This window comes from Dipodomys spectabilis, unplaced genomic scaffold (assembly GCF_019054845.1).
Source record: "Dipodomys spectabilis isolate Male_0828 unplaced genomic scaffold, ASM1905484v1 ptg000120l, whole genome shotgun sequence".
Taxonomy (NCBI): domain Eukaryota; kingdom Metazoa; phylum Chordata; class Mammalia; order Rodentia; family Heteromyidae; genus Dipodomys; species Dipodomys spectabilis.
In genome coordinates this window covers 3,757,288-3,767,158 of record NW_024870797.1, presented here as the reverse complement: position 1 = coordinate 3,767,158, position 9,871 = coordinate 3,757,288, and the positions used below count along the sequence as shown (strand labels likewise).

Genomic DNA, 9,871 nt, shown 5'->3' with positions numbered 1-9,871 from the left:
TGATTTTCTGATGATTTGTTAAAGTCGATTGGCCTGAATTTTGTTGAGAAGTGATGCATCGATGATCATCAAAGAAATGGGTCTAGAGTTCTCATTTATTTATTTATTTATTATTGTGAAAATACTGTACAGAGGAGTTACAATTACATGGGCAAGATAATGAGTACATTTCTTATCAAGCATTGTAGCCTCCTCCTTTGTTTCCCCTTCCCATCCATTCCCATCCTCCCTCCGCCCCCCCCCCAGTCCTCCCCACCCCCGCACAAAAGTTGTAAAGTTTGTTTTCGACATAATGACTTGTACATCTCATTGTTGCAATGGGTCCACCTGTATCCCTATTTAAACGATTTGTTTTTCCCCTTCCCCTCCACAAATTATACCAACATCAAATACAGTAAAAGCAGGAGTTATACTGTGGGGGAGGGACATACAAAGCAACAAAGAAATAATCTTATAAATGTGTTAGAAACAATCGCATGAAAGAAAAAAAACATTTGAATATATATCTTAGGGTTCATTTCCCTAACATCACCTTATCTGGCCTTTTCTGCTTGACTCAGACTTTGATAAATACCTGTCTGGTTTTAGGATGAGGGTTATGATGGCTTCATAGAAGGAGTTGTAGTGAACTTTCATTTTTCATTTCATTGAAGAGTTGGAGGAGTATTGGTGTGAGTTCTGTTTTGAAGGCCTTGCAAAATTCAGCAGGACTCATCTGGTCTTGGGCTTTACTTGGATGGGAGGTCTCTTAGTGCTTGATATAGGTCTGTTAAGTTGGTTTATCTCATCTTGGATTAGTTTAGGTATATCAATATCTGCTAGAAATTTTTCCATTTCATCCAGAGACTCAAACTTATTAGCATAATTTTTTGGTGAGATCTTGATTACTTTATTTTTTTATTGTGAAAATATCCTACAGAGATGTTACAATTGCATGAGCAAGGTAATTAGTACATTTCTTATCCCGCATTGGTGCCTCCTCCTTTGTTTCCCCTTACCATCCTAGCATAAAATTTTGGAATACTTCATGAATTTGCATGTGATCCCTGAGCAGGGCCTATGCGAATCTTCTCTATATCATTTCAGGCTTAGTATATGTGCTGCCAAAGAGAGTACTATTATTATTGTTTTAAACTAGGGTTCCCCCTTATCGCCTCCTGTGTAATTGGGCCATAAGGACTGGCCCCATTTTTTATGAAGTGGAGAGAGTCTTGCTAACATTTGTCATTCTGTGATGATCCTTCTCATATCCCTTTCTTTGTTTTTTGTTGCCACCCCCTCTTTTGGGTCCTGACACTTGAACTCAAGACTTGAGTGCTGTCTCTGAGCCTCTTTTTCCTCAATGCTAAAGCTCTACCACTTGACCCATGGTGCCACTTCCAGCTTTTTTAAAGTAGTTTATTATTGAGTAGTTTATTGCCCTGGCTGGTTTTGAACAATGATCCTTAGATCTCAGCCTCCAGAGAAGCTAGGATTACAGGTGTGAACCACCAGTGCATGGCTTTCCCAGCGCTCTGATAGCTGGTTAGTGGGAAAATTTCTACCACAACCAAACATGAAACAGATGTTAATCACAATTCTGAGTGGTTGCCCATATTTCTATTTTGGAGTTCTTCAGTTTCTCATCATATATAATTTCCAAGAAATTTTATATAAAATGTCCTATCTCTCTCTCTCTTTCTCTGTTTCTCACTTCTTCTCCATAACCTTTTCCTTAATTCTTTGCTTTTTTTTTTGCCAATGCAGGGATATAATCTAAGTTATATCCCTGAGCATTTTTGCTCAATGCTAGCATTCCACAGTTTGAGCTACAGTTCTACTTCTGGGTTTTGGGTGGTCAATTGGAGATCACACTATCAGAGATTTTCCTTCCAGTTTGGCTTCAAACTAGATTCTCAGATATCATCAGATATCATCCTTCTGAGTAACCAGTATCAACCCTAGCTACTGAGTAGCTAGGATTGCAGGTGTTAAATGTCTTGACCAGATGACGCATACCACACATGTCTGAAAAGGAAGAACAAGTTTAATGCCAGGGAGATGGGCAGTCTCACTTTATCAAGACAAAGAGGATTAGTGGTGATTAAGCTAGAGAATAGGAACACAGGAACTGCATAATCAGGGGGATAGAATAGGGAAATTTATGGTAAGGGAGTTGAGCCTTGTGATCAGGCCAGGACAAAAGGACCTTGAGACTTAGACACTTCAGGCAGAACAAGCTACAGTCCCCAGCAAGTCATCCACCTGCCAATATTTCTCCCCCCTTTTTTGTTATTAGCCAGGATAAGGTCTGATGGTCAATCTTCTGAAGCTGCTTCCTGCTGAGAAGGGGTAACAGCCCTATGGGGTGTTTTCCTAAAGGTCTGAACATCCATTGGACTTGTAGGTAGAAAGTTGGCTGTAGCTTCCATACCTGCCTGTGTAGAAACATCTGGTTGATGAAGAATTTGGCTCATTCAGAAGCACATCATGTATGCATTTAAAAGGACAGGGTAGCAAAATGCCAGTGTTAGTAGGGCCATTAGAGGGCCAATGAGTGGTAAGAGCCAGGAAGCAAGGAATCTAGCAGAGCCGAAGGCCTAAAACCATTTTCTCATCTATTCCCACAACTCCTTTGATATTGAGAAGTTCCAGGGCCCTTTGGCTTCGTACATCTGCTAAAGAGTGTAGATGAGTTTGTAGTAGGTTAAGGGGCACTGTGGTCTTCACAGCTTTAGCCTGTAGGCTAATGGTTGTTGTAAATTATTCAGTGTTACAGACCTTCTGAGACTATTTTTACAGATGTTACAAAAGTTTCCAGGCTTCCTCCTACCAAAGGAGGAAGGAGGAGAATTACTTCTGTCTGGGAACTGGGGTTACTACAGTATAAGTGTATGCTAGGTCCCATACAGAATAGTAAGAAGTATTCACACCAGAATAGTGTTCCTGATAACTGATATAACAAAACCTTGGTTGAGCACAGGCTAGAAATGGAGAAAGCCTTCTCAATTTTGGACGTATAACATAGTATATAATTCCCTGTACACTTAGGGAGAAGTGAGACTTTTTCAGCTTTGTCTTAGGATCACAGGAAGAGGTAAAAGCAATATTTAAAGGTACCAGAGCCAACAGGAATCACAATCATTTTTGGCCACTTTCTGCCAGCCTGGGGGCACTGAGGAATCCACAGGGTCCAGGTCTATGCTGGACATGGCAGGGTAGTGTATGAAGTTTCTGGTTGGTCTGAAGTAATAGGGTGACCTAAACTTGTTCCCAAGTGGTATCCTGAATGAAAGCTATTATCCTGTTAAAGAGAAACTTTTGAAAAGGTGAGATCATGCAAAAGGCTGACAAGGAGGTAGGACCAGTTGGTATGAATGACAGGAAAACACACTTGGGCATAAGCAAGAAAAGTTTTATTTGCAGCATGAATCCAGTTGTAGCCTATTAGAGGGAAAGAGGAATTTCCATGTAACTGGACTGGAAGCAGGCAGGGAGTGCCTAGGTATCTAGCAACTGGGTAAGGGAAATATGGTGGATTGGTGGAATATAACCAATCAGTCTAGGGCTGGATTTGAGTGGATAAGAGCCCAGTGGGAGATCTTGGTAGATATTTGGATTATAGAGTATGCATGGGGAAACCTGGGAGTTGACAGGTTAACTGCCCTGAGTTGAAGACTCAAAATAAATGGAAATAGTGCAAAACAAGAACAAGAATGTAAATTCCTATGCAGTTAGAAGGTGGGCAGTTACAAACATTAAATGGGCAAATTTATTAATGTTATTGTTTTTCTCTTGCTCTCCTTAAATGATGAGCACAAAGTGACGATTTAGGGTGTGACACCACGCCCTCTTCCTCCATGATTCCTTGTTGACAGAATTGGCTTTGTCCTGCAGGTCTAGCTCTTGTTGCTGGTATGGCTTGGCATGGATGCTGCCCCTGAGCTTTTTTTCTCAAGGCTAGTGCTCTAACACTTTGAGCCACAGTGTCACATCCCGCCTATGAGAGTAAATTAGGCTTTGCCAGAAAGCCACGCAGACATCGAGGTACAAATATCAAAGAAAAGGTTTATTGCTCATAAAGGGACAAGCAAGACCCTTTCTCACAAGGGAGAAGTGAGAAGAAGCACCAGCTATTGTCTGAGGTGACCTATATAACCTACTGAGCCTAGGAGAGGCTAGGAGTTGGATATCCTGGTGGATGCTGGTGTGAAACAAGGGGCTTCATCATAGTGGGCTAGGATTGATGGCTGCTGCCCAAGTACTAGATAACATGCTTTTTAGCTGCCCAGTCCTGAAAGTCATTCTAGGGGGCTATTGCTATCTTATTTGGTGGTAGCTGCTCCAGAGGAGTGCCATCTCAAGGGAAAGGGGTGGGGGTTGGAGGCTGATTGTTTACTCACTTTACTAAATGGGCCTAGTGTTATCTAGGAAGGGAGAATGCCAAGCTGTGGAAGTGGGAAGGAGCATGCTAAGCTATTGGAAGGAGCTCATTGGGCTAACACAGCCTTTTAAATCCTTAAATTTGTCTTTAAAGGAGAAATTAATAATCCAGATTCTGAAGTGAGTAGATGTAGGAAAGAAAAAGGACTGGTTGGTTTTAGATATGCTATCTGTCTAACTGCTCCCATTATGAAATTTTTGGGTGGGAAAAGGAGAGAAGTAAAAGGGAGAAGGTGGTCTCAGCGTGTGCCAGCCAGCCACTGTCAGGGATGGAGTTCAAGCAGAGTTCTTAGCTTGTTTCAGTGACTTCATTTGCAAGACAAAGAAAGTTGCTTTAGATTTGGAGGCTTGCAACCACTCCATCCTGTGTCAGCCACACAGGCATGGCAGGAACACATAAAGGGAGTTTGCTTAAAGAGGATAAGAGAGTTTACCAACTCCAGAGGAAAAGCATGTAGTAAGTAGAGAGAAAGTGGAAAAAGGCCTAGAAAAAGGAGAGAGGAAGACAGATAGTTTTAGCTAAGAGAATTTTAAGCCAGGATGGAGAGCCTTGAGAGGGAACCTAGAAGGGAGGTCCTTAGGACATTGCCTCTGTCTTATATCCAGGGCACACTTTGTCCGGTGAATATTGGGGCCAAATTTGATGACATATGCTTATCAGTTCATGAAGCTTAAGATTGGACAAAAGCTTAACGGCCTCTAGGTGGTATAAAAGGCAGCCCAGAGGAGAATCCTGGAGTATTTGAGACTGGGACCCTCCTGTGGTGAGTGTGCATAGTTGACATTGAAGATCTACAGTTTAGCCCATAAAGTCTATGGTCAACTAAACAAAGGGAGCAGGCAGAAAGAAGGGTTATACCCACAATTGCTGGGTCCTCAGTACAAAGGGAGGCAATAAAAGGGGTTGTCACTGTGCAATTGCTGGATCCCCAGGCTATTGTGACCAGGTAGTGGCCTAGGCTTTGAGAAGTGCTCAAACTTGGCATGAAGATTTTCTAACCATTGGAGAGTGAATCTCTACAAGAAGGTGAAATCTGAGCCTGAACACTGAATGGTCCTTCACCTGGGAAGAAAGGCAGGTGGATACAGAAAGAGCACTCAGGCAGAAACTGCCTCAGCAGTTCTCTGTGTGGGCCTTAGACTAGCATAAGGTCCCCAGGGCAGCTGAAGTCCTCAAGGGGAAGAACAAGGACCACCAGGAGATCTGAGTTGCAGAACCAATGAAAGTTGCAGACCAGGAAACCATGTGGACATTGAGTCACATAGAACAAAACTTTATTAAAACGGGGGCTGACAGGCTAGCACTCATGGGAGAGATGGGGGAGAGAGTAGCAGCCTTTGTTTGAGGAGCTTTGTTTATAGGATTGGGAGTGGGGATGGGAAGGACTCTGCACTCTGGTTCCTGTGAATGGTGAGAATGGGGATTCCATTGTGATCAGACTAAGATTTAAGGCTACTGCTGCAGGCAGTAGGAAGTGAAGTGTAAGGAAAGGCCAGGACTTAAGGGTCAGTTGTGATTAGGCCTGGTCAGATCAGTGGGTTTTGGGAGGGTCCTGGGTAGCTGAGATGGAGTATGTCCAGTCAGAATGGAGGAAGGCATGCTAACAAATCCTCGTAATGTATATTCAATCCCTTTCAGAGGCTCTCGTCTAGGGATCGTAGGGCATGGTAAGGCCAAGAGGCATGGAAATTTCCCTTGAGGGACATAGCCAGGTGGACAGATGAGTAGTCTCTTCTTTCAAGGAACTTCCATCCTTTGTTTGTCTTTTGTCAACAGTACAGGGAGAAGCCAGGTGCAAGATGTGTCAAGCTTGTAATACTAGCTACTCAGAAGGCTGAGATCTAAGAATGGCAGTTAAAGCAAGCCTGGGTAAATAAGTCTGTGAGACTCTTATCTTCAATGAACCACCCGAAAACTGGAAGTGGTACTGTTGCTCAAATGGCAGAGCAGTAGCCTTGAACTGAAGAGCTGAGGGACAGCATGTGGGCCTACAGGTCAAGCCCTACAATCAACAACAAAAGAAAGCAAGGGAGGGCCACACAGGTTGTAAAATTAAGGTTGGTCACAATTGTTGGCTGAATTGTTGACTTCTTACCGTGGGAAACAATTCATCACAATCAAAACCCACAATCCTGGATTGTTCCCTGAAATTTTTCAAAAGATACTTCTCATAGAACTATGGGGTAAAAATGTCTCCAAGAAGTGTTTTCTGCTTTGAGGTTGAGTAACCCTATTTCAGGGTCAGTTAGCACCCTGAGTGGACCTTGTGTATGGATAAAATCTATGCAGTATATTCTGTTGTGGCTGGACTGCCTGGGCACCTAGACTAATTCACTTGTATTGATCCTTGGCCCCACATAGTCTATGTATTTGCCTGTGGGTAGATCAGGTTCTGTCAGTACGGGAAAGAAAAAGCAGGGATTTTGTTGCCAAGCCCACCGGTTGAATTAAAAATATCTGAAACATCCTCCAAAGAGACTCACTTAATGAGTCTTTCATGCCATCACCATATGTCATCAGTGTACCTTCCCCACAACCATAAAATCCAGTTGGCTTGATTCTCCTGAAGAGCCTGCCACCCTTAGTAAACCCTCCACCTATTTCTGAGGCCCCAGATCATCCTGTACTGGGACTGAACATACCCACAGCACGTCCAAAGTGCCACCTGTGGTCAGCACAGCTATTGGTCTCTGATGATGCAATTCACATGCCACTCAGTACAGTTCAAGACCAGCTACAGGTTGGGGTAAATGAAACTATTTAAGCATGTCATATTATCCTTCATTACCAAACATTTAGTATCAAAGGTCTTCTAACTGTAAGCACCACACTCCTTCCTATTCAGAGAAGCTCCAGGCCATAATGGAGATCTTCCAGACTCATCAACCCATGTGGGATGCCAGCTGCTGCCAACATTTTCCAACTCTCTTTAGTACAGACAAGAGTCAAGAACTACTCACAGAGGTCCATGCTAGCACTGGCTCTAGCTCCCCAAAGATCCTTAAACCCTGACCCTAGGCAGCAGAAGCTGCTCCTTAAGACTGGCCTGACTGTAATGTTAACATTGAAGAGTGATATGGATCTCTTAATACCACAGTGCCCTCCTCAAGAGCCCAGGGTAGGGGTGAAAAAGCCAGCCAACATGTCTAAGACCACAGTAGTTTCCAGAAGCCAGACGAAGCATCAGCAACTTCTAGGAGAGACTGTGAGTTCTTTCATTTGTACACTGTAGCCCGCCCCCTTCCTTGACACTGAAGCTCCTGATAACCAGCAAATGGTCAATGCTGCATTTATAGCCTAATCATATGCTAACCTTCTGTGAAAACTCCAAAAAGTAGAAGATTTTTCCAGAACAAATACCACCCAACTGACTGAAGGAGCAATTAAGGTTTTCCTAAATCATGACCAGGCAGATAAGCAGAGATCTGATAGGAGGATTAAGACTAAGACTAAAACTCAACATGGTACCGTGAAATCCAAATCCAAGTAAGCCCTAGACTTCCTCTCAAAGGGAAGAGTAAAACCCTCATTTAAACAAACAGTGTGCTTTCTGCAGGGAGACTGAGCTATGAAAGATGGAATGCCCCATTAAAAAGAGCCTGACATCAGACTCACATGGTAATGCTCAAATGGTAGAGTGCTAGTTTGAACTGAAGAGCAGAGGGAAGTGTCCAGGACCCAGGACTGACAAAAAATCCAAGGCAAAAAAAATAAAGCAAGGAGAAAAATAGCTTCAAAGATGTAGAGATAAATTGAGTACAATTAAGGAAGAAGATTTAAAAGTGAAAAGAAAATACTAAGGGAAAGGAAAGGAGCAAGAATCTGGCAGCAGATGTTCATGGTTGAAATTTTCAGTAATGGGGAGGCTGAGTTTAAGGATTGGGGTTCAAACCATGTTTGGTAGGTTATCTCCAGTGAATATTCAAAAAATTAGACATGGAAATTTGTCTTAAGTTGTATATACTTCTCCTCGAGCAAAAAGGTAAGTAGACATCACACATGTTTTATGATTTGGCATAAGACTGACAAAAAAAAGAAAGAAAAGGAAAAGAAGAATGAATGTAGGATAAAAGAATGTTTTGAGGTACAGAATAAAGGAAAGTAAGAAGAAATAAGTAAGTTAGTAATGAGGAAGATTAATTAGAAGAAAGGAAAGAAAAAGGTAAAATACATGGAAAAAACAGCAGGAATATATTAAAAAAATAAAAGCAAGAACAGAGGTGTTGGGAGGAAAGTAGAGAAAGAAAGAAAAGAATCTGAAATTTCTTTGATTTGTTGTATTTCCGGGTTTCTATTAAGAAAATTTCGGCCTGTGCCAGGGAGACCTAGGGTTTCTCCTATTCCATCCTGTAATGTTTTCAGGGTGTCTGCTTCTTGCAATTGTTTCTAACATATTTATAAGGTGATTTCTTTGTTGCTTTGTATGTCCCTCCCCCATGGTATAACCCCTGTTTTCACTGTATTTGATGTTGGTATAATTTGTGGATCGAAAAGAAAAAACAAATTGTTTAAATAGGGATACAGGTGGTCCCATTGCAACAATGAGATGTACAAGACATTATGTTAAAAATGAACTTTACAACTTTGGCAGAGGTGGGGGGATGGGAGGGCAAGGATGGTAAGGGGAAAGAAAGGAGGAGGCAACAATGCTTGATAAGAAGTGTACTCATTTCCTTGCTCATGTAATTGTAACCCCTCTGTATGGTATTTTCACAATAAAAAAAATTAATAAAAAAACTGAACCAAGCAAAGAACTAAAAGTAAACTCAGGGAAAGAAGAAAATCAAGCAGAAAAAAATAACTGTGTTAGTAAAGTGGTGTGTTAGGATTTACTAGTCATTCTTTTATCAACATAAGGTTGGCCATTGAATGAGATCAAGAGAGGAAAAAAACAGTACCAGAATATTCCACATGGAAAAGAATGTAAGAACACAGAAAAATAGGGATGGAATGCAAGGTTGATCTGGAAAGAAAATCTACTCTTTGTCCTGGCAGTAGCCATGGAAAGGGAGAAATGCAAATAATAGGCTCTTCTGCAAACTTCCAAGTTTATTTACTATGGTTTCAGGAACTAAATCACAATTGGGAATGTTGCATGTCACCCGCTTCTCCAAGGTGCCATTCCTTGTCCATATGTGGAATCTGACTCTTCTTTTTATTATTGCTAATAGTTGAGGACATCCTTGTTTAAATTAGATTATGGTAACACAGCAGCTAAAACCAGAGGAGAAAGTTATATAGGGACAGTTTAATAACCAAATATCAGTGTCAAACCTAGTCGATTACATCAGAAACTACAATGTAGCCCAATTGGTAAAGACATGTATGCTTTACTTCCTTTAAAGTACTTTACTTTCTTTAGTAAGAAACAAATATGTAAATTTTTTTCTTCAAGTGAAAAACATGCTGTGTTTTGGTAGTAACAATTACTTCTTTCTTAAGGGTCTT

The 9,871-nt window shown here is 41.6% G+C and overlaps 1 non-coding gene across 1 annotated transcript; it reads right to left on the bottom strand.

Moving 5' to 3' along the window:
* Positions 1-1,009: 1,009 nt before the first annotated feature.
* Positions 1,010-1,116, bottom strand: LOC122115550. Its single transcript, XR_006148787.1, has one exon. It is a non-coding gene; the product is annotated as a U6 spliceosomal RNA (small nuclear RNA).
* Between the last annotated feature and the right edge of the window lie 8,755 nt (positions 1,117-9,871).